We start from the raw sequence: 12,442 nt of genomic DNA on the forward strand, positions 1-12,442 counted from the left end.
TCCTCCTCCTCCTCCGTTCCAGACACTGAACTCAGTCTCGTCGATGTCTGTCAAGTACTTTGCCCCTGAACCACATCCCTACTCTAACCTGGGCTTCCTTCTCTTGTTCTACGGCACAGCGCAGATGGTGAGCAAATCTGACTGCTTCCATCTTCAGAATGCATCCACAGCCCTCGAGGGTCACCCTCGCCACCTGGTCAGGCCTGCATCCCGTCTCAGCCGGATTGGATTCCGACGCCAGTGGCTCGGAACCATCCCCGCCTCGCTCAGCTTCCCCTCATCCTCAGTAGCCTTGTAGAGATCTTGCCTAACCACACTCCAGACTGTGCCGTGCTCAGCTCAGATAGAGACCCTCATCTCCTTCAGGAAAAAAAAAAAAAAAAAAAAAAAGCCAGCACCACATGGCTGTCTGTGAAACCCTACCTACCCACCCGCCATGGCTCCTCTGACCTCCCCATCCTACTCCTTGGTCTGTGGTCCAGTTTGCCCCTTGAACCTTCTTGTTTCTCAGATGTTCCAGGTGAGAGACCGTGATCAACACCTGTACCAGCTGTCCCCTCTGCCTGGACAAGTCACCCAGATGTCTACACGTGGGGCTCCTTTGTCCTGTCATATGTCCTTGGGCAGGGACTTATCTGACTCTCCTGTCTAGCAACCTCTCGTGTTCCATCTCTGGTTCACCCCGTAGTGCCTACCGCCATCTATCTTCAGACAGTGTCCCTCTCTCCTGTCTTCTGGTTCGCTGCTATGTGCATTGTGGAAATACTGGAGAGCAATCGCCACTGGCTATACGTGTGAGTTGAGTGTAGATGTGAACTTGGGACATTTGCTGAGCCTGCTGCACCCTGTTTGTGCTGTTGCAGAAGGCTCCAACATAGAACTAATTTCTTTCTTTCTTCCCCCGCTCCCCATATTTTAGGCAAGATCTTACCCTATAGGTTTGGTTGGCCTAGAACTCACTATGTAGATAACCTGGCCTTGAACTCACAGAGATTCTCATGCCTTTGATTCCCGAGTGCTAGGATTAGAGGTGTGTGCTACCATGCCTGGCTTCCAGTGTGAACTACTGTGTTTCCGTTGTGAAGCACACTACACAACGTCACTTAGCCTCAGGAGACACGAGGCAGTGCATACAGTAGAAGGCACAAAGCATCACTTTATTATTAACTCTCTTGTGCTTATTTATTCTGGAGACAGGGTTTCTCTGTGTAGCCCTGGCTGTCCTGGAACTCACTCTGTAGACCAGGCTGGCCTCAAACTCAAAGTTCTGCACATGCCTCTGCCTCCCAAGTGCTGGGATTAAAGACATGCGCCACCGGGCTCTGGCTTTTGTTTTTTGGATTTTTTTTTTTTTTTTTGCTTTTTTGTTTGTTTGTTTTTTGTTTCTGTTTTTTTTGTTTGTTTTTAATATATGAAACGAGGGAAATAAAAGTAACCGTTCCACGAGTTTCTGTTAGAATTAAGTGAACTAATTCATGCAAATAATTGTGAAGCATCTGGCATGTATTAATCATTAAATAATTGGAAGCTGGTTTAATCTCCCTTTGTAGTAGAGGGATCTAAAGCTCGGAGAATTTAGGATTCTAACCACAGGTTACATAGCGAGAGGCAGGGTGAAGGTTGAACTCAGGACTCATGATTTACACAGCTGGTTCTGCTAAGTCAAACTCATACACTGACCTAAATAAGGTTGTAGGACCTCTTCCCTCAGGCAAGAGAGAGCAGTGCGGGCCTCTTGCTGTCTGTTTTGTCTGCATCCTTCCCACATTCCAGTCGACTCATCTGATGATCTCGGACCATCAGACGCACTGCCTCCTGTTTCCGTGTCTGGAGTGGAGTGTATGAATAATCATACCGCTCGTCACGACGTAGGATCAAGGTGACAGACAGAGCTGAGGTGTAGTGTGGAACAGTTCCTGTAATTCCGGGGCTCACAAGGCTGATTGAGAGGGGGATTGAGAGTTTAAGACCAGTTTATGCTACACAGAGAGACCTTCTCTCTCAAGCAATAACATAATCCGGGCGTGGTGGAGCACGCCTTTAATCCCAGCATTTTCAGGAGGCAGAGGCAGGTGGATCTCTGTGACTGTGAGGCCAGTCTGGTTTAGATAATGAATTCCAGGCCAGGCAGGGGAACAAAATGAACATTTAAGAACACAATCTCAGATGCCCACTAAATGTCTACCCTCTTCACTTCCTTTACCAATACAGTTCATCATCCCATCCATTGTCCCCAGTGTCCGGGCACCCTGTGGCTTCCGATCCTGCTGTCGTCTCTGGTTCCCTGACAGGCTCTGCAGCTATCCCCATGACGCCTAGCCTTGCTGCTAGGCAGCCTTGACTTGAATGTGGCCCTCGTCCTACTCTGTAATGGGACCCTAGAGGAAGGCTGGCTTTAGGTCCGGGGGGTTGGGAGGCTACATGTCTGCTGGTCTCAACAGGAGCTGTGAGCATAGTGCGGAACGGGGCTCAAAGCAAGGGCTCAGCTACCACTCTGAACTTGGTTAGTGCCCTGCTGCCAGGTTACCATCCCTGTCCCAAATCACCACATGTGTCCTGAATTCCAGAAGGCAAGCCTCATCTGCAGGGTACTGGAGGGCTAACAGAAGGCAGAGCGGGCTAGGACTCTATGGCTCTAAGCTTGCAATTGCTCTCTGTAATCCTTAACCAGTGGGAATGAAGATTACCCCCATGCATCCCGTGTTCCAGAGGTTCTTCGAGGCAGGGAGGAGGTAGTTTGCCATCGGCATTAGCTGGTCCAGGGCCAGGGTGGGGTTTCCCTCAGAAAGCTGGAGCCAGTCTGGGGTGGAGCCCCTGGCCCTGCTGTGTGGGAGCTAAAGCATCCAAGCTTCTTCCACCGGCTGGGAAACTTTCTGCTAAGCAGCCAAGCCAGAAACTTGCAAGGACGGAAGCATGGCGGAGCAGTCAGAGGAAACAGGAACTCAGAGCATTGGGTTCTCTGTGTGCACTTCATCCCAGGTAAATGTTGGGGTGCTATTCCTACTTTGTTCTCTTCTGACCCTGGTCTTTATTTCTTCCCAAACACCCACGCTTCTTTCAATGAAATAATGCAGTAATTTTATTACTACCCCGGTACCAGTACTCATCGGTTTTGGACTGCCGGATACAGGTGGGCACTGGGTGGGTAAGACTCCAGCAATGGAGACAGATGGTGCCCAGAGGGAGAGATTCAATTACCTGTTTCTTTCCCAAAGCAAATCCGCCTAGTAAGTGGGTTATAACTTGTTATTGAGAGCCCTCCCATCTAGGATCCTTGAGATTCGGTTTGATGATGGCTTATTAAGTTTGCCGGAGGTCAGTGATGGATGAATTAGTCCCTGCTCAGAAGTCAAGGAAGGATTCAGGAGGCAGCAGGAGATCGGAGCTGTGGGTCAGTGAGGCCCAGGTCAAGGCTTGGGTGAGGGGTTCCTGGGGGGAATGGAGGGGCTGGGGCTTGGAGTGCAGGGGAGGGACCTTTAATGTCAGTATGGTGATGGGGAGCTATGGTAAGCCCCCTGAAGAAGAAAAGTGACAGGTGAAAATGGTTTTTGAGAAGACAATCAAGAGACGTGGCCATAAAATAGGGGAGCGGCATCTGGGCGTGAGGGTGCACACCCATCATTGTCACACTTAGGAGGCAGAGCCAAGGGGACAGCGAATTTCAAGACAGCCCGGGCTATGTAACAAGACCCTGCCTCAAACGCATCAAACCAGGTGACACAAGCCTCCCTCCCTGCCGGGGAGGATGGAAGCAGGGCCTGGCCCTCTCTGGGCCCAGACAGGGGCAGGGGGAAGAGGCAGACACCGTCAGGCATGCACGCTCAAGGATGCAGGGATGGCCTGTGTGGCTACAGATGGGTTGTCCCAGCCCGCATGGCAGGGGCCTGTGTCCCAAGTGCTCCCTTGATATATATATATCAAGCTCAGAGAGGTTGATGGCATGCCCGGGCTGCTCAGCAGTGGTTGTGTAAGGGGCTACGCCTGCCTACTTCCCCCTCACCACGGCTGTGCCAAGCCTTTCCAGAGGCTGCTTCCTGTCTTTCCCCAGCCCCAAGTACTCTAATCCTGGGGATTAGTGAGGAGGGGGAATTGGCTGCTCAGAACAAGTTGCTCAACACAGAAACTCTCTCCGAGGCTGCTCTTCCAGGCTTCCTGCCTGTCTCCCTTCCTATCTCGGGGCTCCATCTATTAAGCCCGGGAGAGGGTTTATGGGCGGGGCTGCTGTGAGTGTTAGGACCAGATTGTAGTGAGGAAATAAATGGTTGTTGGGGGGAAAGAAGGGGTCCTTGGTGAATGGGGAACATGTCCCTGCAGGGAGCTGGAGTCTCAGAGGACCAAGGACAACTGGGCGCCAGTCAGCTCCTAATCCCTCTGCATACACTCCCTTCCCTAAGGATTTTTTTTTTTCCCCTCAGAAAAATCTGTTTAATTTTTCCATCTCAGAGACAGTGAATGGCGGGTTTGGGGTGGGGTGGGGTAGGAATTAAGGAAGGCCGTACAGCCGGCCATGGGAAAGATGAAGCAAAGGAAAATCCAGCTTTTGGCATGTCCTTCTCCGGAAGGAAGCCCGAAGCGCAAGGCCCGGGCAGCTCCCGGAGAGCCACAGGGTCCATAGGCACCAGTCTTGCCTCGGATACGTTCTTTGGCCGTGTGCGTGTTCTCAGAATAGGAGACCCCTCTGAGGACCGGAACTGTGTTGGTGAGAGTAATCGTTGTGGTGATGGGCAGTGACGGAGGTGGTCACAGCGGCGGTGGTCACGGTGGGTGTGATGACGGAAACACTGCGGTGCTGACAGGGGGTGGTCATGGTGGCGGAATCTCCCGAAACCATCATGGGATGGGCTCTGCAGCCTGGCAGGCCTGGTGGCTATCCTCAGCCATGGAGTATCGAGTGGGTCAGGAGGGTCGGGCCTCTCTCTCTCTGGCGTTCACTCAGGGGAGGGCACCGATTGAGAGCTGTGGGTGCCATTCAAGGCTTCCAGCCTCACGGAGGCAAGCAAGCGCCAGCTCCCCCAGTTTCCTCTGCCTCTCGGGATTCTTCCGTCCCGCTGCTGTCCGTTCTAGGCCCTTTCCTTCTGCCCACAGACTTCCTCCAGTCATCCCTACAGACCCTACCCTGAATCATCGGCCAATCCATTCCTTCAGAGTCCCACACATTCTAAAAAAGAAGCCTTAGGCCTCCGAGGCCGCTTCCTGGCTTCACACTCGCCTCCTCACCGTCTCAGCATCCACTTCAGGTCAGCAGAGGCCCCACCCCACCCGCCTCAGAGGCTCAGCCTCTTAGAAACAAATGAGTTCTAGGGCCAAGTAATGACTTCATTAGGTAGCCCCCCCCCCCCGTTTGGTTTTTGAGACCCGAGTTCCTCGTTGTAACCAGCTCTGGCTGTCCCAGAACCAGGCTGGCCTTGACCTCATCGAGATCCGTCTGCCTCTGCCTCCTGAGTGCTGGGATTAAAAGCATGGGCCACCACCATGCCCATTAACTTTGTAAACATTGATTTATTGTACAAGTTTGTGTGTGTGTGTGTGTGTGTGTGTGTGTGTGTGTGTGTGTGGTGGTGGTGTGGAGGTCAGAGGATTGCTTGAGGGAGTCGAATCTCTCTTTCCACCCTGTGGTTCCTGGGGATCAAATTCAGGTCCCTGAACTTGGTAGCAGGCACATTGGCCTGCTGAGCCACTTCACTGCTCTCAAGCAAGGTTTTGTAAAAGCCTTTTGCCAGAGCCTTCAGGACCGAGTGCCAGAGAATCTGCTCTGTGGCATCCGGTCCCATCATCTCAAGAGCTCTGTCTCTGAAGCTTTGATGCCGTCAGATGTCCCTTTGCCTCCCCTGAAACTTCATCCATGTTTACCAGGTCTCCTGGCCCAACACAGCCGCTGGCAGGCCATGTGCTCTGGCCCATCAGTTCGTCTGGCTGGAGCCCTGCCTCCGCCCTCAGCCTGGTCCCTGCACGACTCCGTCCAGCACCTTGAGTGAAGGTGGTCTTGCTTTCTTTGACAAACTTGCCCTCTCTCCTGCCCAGCGCCGCCCTTACCACCAGTCCTGCCAAACCTTCTAGGTCATGCTTCTCTTGCAATGAGCGCAGAATCTAATTTTATTTTAAAAACACAAAGCCTCATCCTTTAACTATGCTCATTTAAAATTATTATCTTGATGGATCCTGGTCGGTATTAAAGCCAGTAAGTTAAATAAATCTTGGGATCTCTTCCTTTCCTTTCTAAACTCAGAAAAATAAACTGCGCTGTGATGACCCATTGTACATTCATCTGTACTGTACAAACTGTTAGGGTTTTTTGGGATAGTGGTGGGTAGGACAAGATCTTACTAAGGACTGGCTAACCTGGAAGTTACTGTAATCCCCGAGTCTCTGCCTTCCAAGTACTGGGTTTATAGGTATGTGTCACCACATCCAACTTAAGCTGTAGGGTTTAAAACCAGTAGAACATATTTTAAAACAAAGTCCTTATTTATTTGTTTTTCCATGATGGGAATGCCCCAGGACCTCGTACACACTAGGCGAGCACCCTGCTGCCAAGCTACTACGTTCTCAGCCCGGAAGCAGCTTCTTAGACAGTAAGCCAGCACTACTACGGCTGGGGAGAGGTTCAGTGCCTAAGAGCCCAGGCTGTAGCTCCAGAGGACCCGGGTCCAGCTCCAGAGGACCCGTGCCTTCAGTGGTTCACAGCTACCTGTACCTCCCGCTCCAGGGGATTCGAGACCTGCATCCCTCCGTGGCTGGATTAAGGTGACACATTCTTCCGATGCCTTTGCAAATCCTCTCGAGAAAAAAATCTCTGTGGAACTCAGTATTTGTTCTCTCAAGTGCACACACACACACACACACACACACACACACACACAGAGGCAGATGGACATACAGAGACACACAGATATAAACAAATACACAGACACACATACAGACACACACAGAGAAACACAGATGCACACACATATACACGTAGACACACACACACATGCACACGGAGAGAAACACACAGACACACCTGCACACACAGACACACACAGAGACACACACAGACACACATGCACACACACAGAGACACACATGCATATACAGACATACAGAGACAGACAGACAGACAGAGGCACACACAAACAATAAATAAAATAAGATAAATAAATAAAATAAAAATAAACCTTAAAAGACTTTTATTTTACCAAGCATCACGCATCCCAAACACTCCCAACTTGACCCCAATAATTATCAGCTTTATGTCAATCTGTCTCGCTTGCTTCCCAGCTAGCCTCTAGCTTCTCCTCAACTAGATACATTTTAAAGTATTCTATCTATCATATCTTCTCATTCATAAATACTTAACACATTTCTTTTCGAAAGTCATTTGTTAAATTAGCAACCATACATTTTCTTCCCCCCCCCTCTCTCTTATAAGACAAAATGTCAGTGTGTAGCCCAGGCTTGCCTGAGATTCACCCTGTAGCCCAGGCTTGCCTGAGATTTACCCTGTAGTCCAGGCTTAACTCAAGTTCACGAGCCACCTCTGTCTTTGTCTCTGTAAGGCAAGGATTTCAGGTGTGTGCTAGTTACTATCCCAAACAAAATTAATAAGTCTGTAATACAAATTTAAACTTGTATGTATGTTTTGCTTGCATGCATGTATGTGTCCCATAAATGTGCCTGGTGCCCACAGAGGTCAGAAGAGGGCACTGAATCTTCTGGAACCCGAGTTACAGACGCTTGTGAGTCACCATTTGGGTGCTGGGAACCAAACCTGGGCTCTGTGGGCACAGCTGGTGCTGAGCCATCCCTCCTGCCCCTTCATCTGCTAACAGTTTAACCAAATAATGAGCTCCATGGTGGTATTTCTATCCATGTATTATTGTATTTGGCTCACATTCACCTCCCTGTGCTGGAAGATTTTAACAAACAAGTTATAACTGCAACAGTAACAATTACAACAAACCACAAAGAAACAAAATACAAACATACACACAACATAAAACCCCAACAGGGAGAGCAGACAACATGATGGGAATCTGACACACAAACCCAGAAGAAAGCATACCTTGGGGGCTCTGGGTGTTAGAGTTTATTAGACACATATTTAAGAAAAAAAAACGTACTTTCAGGAAGATAGAAATAAAAACACCATGACTGAGAATTTTGGCACAAAATGGAAAGTTAGGTTTTTTTTTTTTTTAAGTGAAAATTTTAGATCTAAAAATAATACCTCAGCACAGTAATTTAAAGAATAGATTTAAGAACATATTAGACATGGCCAAAGAAAGAAGTAATGAGTCAGAATCATATATATGGGTGTGTAGAGAAGAATCATATATGCACACAGATATGGGGGTATATAGAAGATATATATATATGAATCATGTGTGTGTGTGTGTGTGTGTGTGTGTGTGTGTGTGTGTAGAGATGATTCAGTGGTTAAGATCACTGACTGCTCTTCCAGAAGCCCTGAGTTCAATTCCCAGCAGCCACATGGTGGCTCCCAACCATCTGTAATGGGGTTTGATGCCCTCTTCTAGTGTGTCTAAAGACAGCAACAGTGTACTCATATAAATAAAATAAATAAATCTTAAATAAAAGAAGAGTAGGCTAAAGGTCACATATGAAGGGGTCTCTCTGAAACTCATGAAAGAGATGGATCCATGCAGTCAGTAAGAATCTGGAACAAGGAGGACGAGACAGAACACACACACAGCCTGTCTGTCAAGGAAGCCTGTGAATTCAGTCAAAGGTGAAGAGTCAGAGTCAAGGAGGCCTTAAAAATAATCAGAGAGGGGCTGAAGAGAAGGCTCAGGGGTTAGGACCCAGCTTCAATGTCAAGCACCTACATGGTGGCTAAAAAATTCATCTGTAACCACAGTTGCAGGGGATCTGATGCTGCCTTCTGACCTCCACAGAAGCCAGGCATGTGTGGAGCACACACAAACACATAGACGAATCACTCACCGGTATAAAATAACATGTGGTTTAAACAGACTTGGCTCCTGTAGCCTCATGTGTTAGAATATGCCTGGCCCACAGGAAATGGCGCTACTAGGCCTTGTTGAAGGAAGTGTGTCCCTGTGGGGGAGGGCTCTGAGATCTCCTGGGCTTAGGCTTCAGCCAGTGTGGACTCCAGTCTCCTCCTGGCTACCTTAGCATCAAGATGTAGAACTCCAAGCTCCTCCTCCAGCTCTCTATCTGCCTACAGGCAGCTATGCCTCCCGCCATGATGCTAGGAGACTGAACCAATTAAACTGTAAGCCAGGACAATTAAATGTTGTCCTTACAAGAGTTACTTTGGTCACGGTGTCTCTTCACAGCAATGGAAACCTGAACTAAGACATAACATAAATTAAATCTTTTTTTTTGCAAAAATGAGAGATGTGTACAGATTACCTTAAAAGGAACCACAATTACCAGATCTCTTCATGGGAGGATAGAATCTGGAGGAGGCTGGAATTCTATGGAGTGCTCTATAAGATAAGAACTCAGGGCCTCTTAACCCCTGAGCCATCTCCCAAACCCAACACATCCAATGGTGTGTGAGGATTGTCCCCACCAACAGTTTGTCCCCCATCAGATGCCAGCTGGGGGGTCTTGTACAATGTTATGCCATTCTGACACCAGAAGTGTCATAATAATACATGTCATAAGGTTGACTGACATCCATTTCAAACCCCAGTAGCAGATCACTCGTTGGGCTCAGGTCACTTGCCAGAGAAAGGTACAGAACTCGGGGTGGCACTCCTTACTATTGTGATTGAAGACAAAGGCTGTTTAGCAGGGTATAAAAGAAAATCCCATGAAAGAATGAGGCGGGCAACTGGGTGGTGGCGGTGATCACCTTTAATCTCAGCACTCCAGGAGGCAGATCTCTGTGAGTTTGAGGCCAGCCTCATCTTCAGAGAGTTCCAGGCCTACCCAGAGAAACCCTGTCTTTGGGGGAAAATGCCTAGGGCAAGGTCTGTTCAGAGACATAGTTTCTATGCCCTCTCTGGGTACATCCTCCCCTGGACACCTCCACAGATTCAGCAATGTTTTTGGGTTTTGAGACAGGGTCTCACTGGGCAGCTCTGGCTGTCCTGTAGCTCCCTGAGTAGACCAGGCTTGAACTCACAGAGATCTGCTGGCCTCTGCATCTTGAGTGCAGTGATTAAAGGATATGTCATTATGCCTGCTTTTGAAAAAATATATATATATATATACATATATATATGTATATATACATATATATATGCGCATGCATGTATGTGTATTTGTGTGGTGTGTCTTTGTGGATATGTATGTGTGAGTACAAGTTCCTAAGAAGATCAAAGAGGACACTGGATTGCCTGGAGGTGAAGTTTCAGGTGGTTGTAAGCCATCTGGTGTGGGTGCTGGGAACTGAACTCAGGGCCTCTTAACCCTTGAGCCATCTCTCTAATTGCTCAGCAGTGGGCAGGCTCTCCTAACACAGTTGTTCTGATTTTTACAGAGGTCCATTACGTATTCAGGAGAGATTATCCCATTGGCCATGAGTGAGCAACTCAGCATTAGCCCTACTTACCTCCCTGGAAATGGAAACTAGCTATACATGTATTGTCATGACTCAAAATGCCACAGTGACTGGAATAAAATAATGCACAGTCCATTCAATACTTAGAAAAGTTAGTCAAAAGTGAAGGTACAATAAGTATGTTCTCAGACAAACAGAATTACCAAGAAGCTGGGCGTGGTGGCGTGCTCCCCCTGCCCCTCACTGGAAACTCAATAGTCCCAGATCCTTGAGAGGTTGACAGGCGTGTCACTTGAGCATAGAGCATTTGTAACCAGCCTGGGGAACAGAGTGAGACTCTGTCTTGATTTTAAAAAGTATTAAAAATATTTTAAGTTGGATATAGCAACCAAAGATCCACATGAATAGACCCTCTTAGTGTGGTGACCGTAACTTAAGAGAAATTTAGCATGGTACCGTTTGTACCATACTATATATGGCATATGGTATATATACATATATATCACGTATATGGTATATATGGTAATGATGGCATGCAGGAGGTAAGGTTTTTTGAAGTCCTTACGTGGATTTTGGGAAAAAAAGAAAAAAAAGTGAATCAATGTTAAGAATTTTTACAAATGCATGCTGCAATTGCTAGGTGGACACTAAACTTTTCTTTATTTCGTTTTTTTCCCTCAAAAATATATAAACTTTGTTATAAGAGCATTTGCGAATAAATAAAACTACCACACACCAAAACTGACCAGGCCCAAAGTCAGTACAACTCAATAAACTAAAAATGATGAGTGACTTTAAATTTAATAGAGAAGTTGATTAAATAAAATAATTCTAACAGGAAGCAAAGGAGGAAGACAAAGAGGAAAAGAAGCAAGGCATGTCAAAAATTGTTAGCAAGAGGCTAGGTTTAAATCCAAATACAAAAGTATTATATGTAAAATGAAAAAAAAAAACATTTTCCCATCAAAAGGCAACGAGTTTTAGATTTTCAGACTCATTTTTTTGTGTTTATCTTTTATTCTCTCTGTATATTTGTGTGTGTGTGTGTGTGTGTGTGTGTGTGTGTGTGTGCCCCAGAGCACTGAAACAGGAGGACAACTTTCAGTAGTCAGTTCTACTACCATATGGGTCCTGGAGATTGAATTCAGGCCCTCAGACTTGGCAGCAAGCTCCTGTCCCCACTGAGTCATCTTGCTGTCCCCTGTGATGAATTCTGTATAAGAACCAAACTGCTAATAGTGACATACCTGAAATATAGAGACACAAACCATAAGCAACCAAAGCAAAAAGCTAATGCAGTTACATTGCAGTCAGACTAAATAGATCTTAAAACGTCTTAGTAGGCCGACGTGAGTCAGTGCACAGACAGCAGGCTCCCCCTCTTCCCATCACTCAGATCCTGTCCCTGCACTGTCTTCTGGAGTCCTACTGATAACTGACCTGACAAATCACCCTTCCCTGCCTGTGTTTTGGCCGCTCCACTGGGAATCCTTGAGGCTAGTTCCTAAATAAATTCTCTTCAGGGGCTGCAGAGATGGCTCCATGGTAAGAGGGCTTGATGTTCTTCAGGTCTCAGCACCCACACTGGGCAGCTCACAACCACCTGTATGTAACTCCATGCCAAGGGCTCTAACGCCCTCTTCTGGTCTCCATGGGGAAAGGCACTCATGTGCACATACTCACACACGTATGATTCAAATATACGCATACACACATAATGAAGATAAAATTTTTATATACATATATAAAGACAACAGTTCTTTTGTTTTAGTGATAAGGATGTCTCCCATTCATGCTGTGTTGATGGCTTTGAGCTTTGCTTTCTATTTATTGTTCCACTCTCTTGACCTTGTTACCATCCCCTGTGGCTTCCCACCCATGTAACCTCCCTCCTGTGGCTGCTTCCAGACACTGAGCAAGAAGGAACTCTTTACCTTCCACTCTCCTGTATCTTCAGTGATTTTT

Source organism: Mus pahari, chromosome 18, assembly GCF_900095145.1.
Source record: "Mus pahari chromosome 18, PAHARI_EIJ_v1.1, whole genome shotgun sequence".
Taxonomy (NCBI): Eukaryota; Metazoa; Chordata; class Mammalia; order Rodentia; family Muridae; genus Mus; species Mus pahari.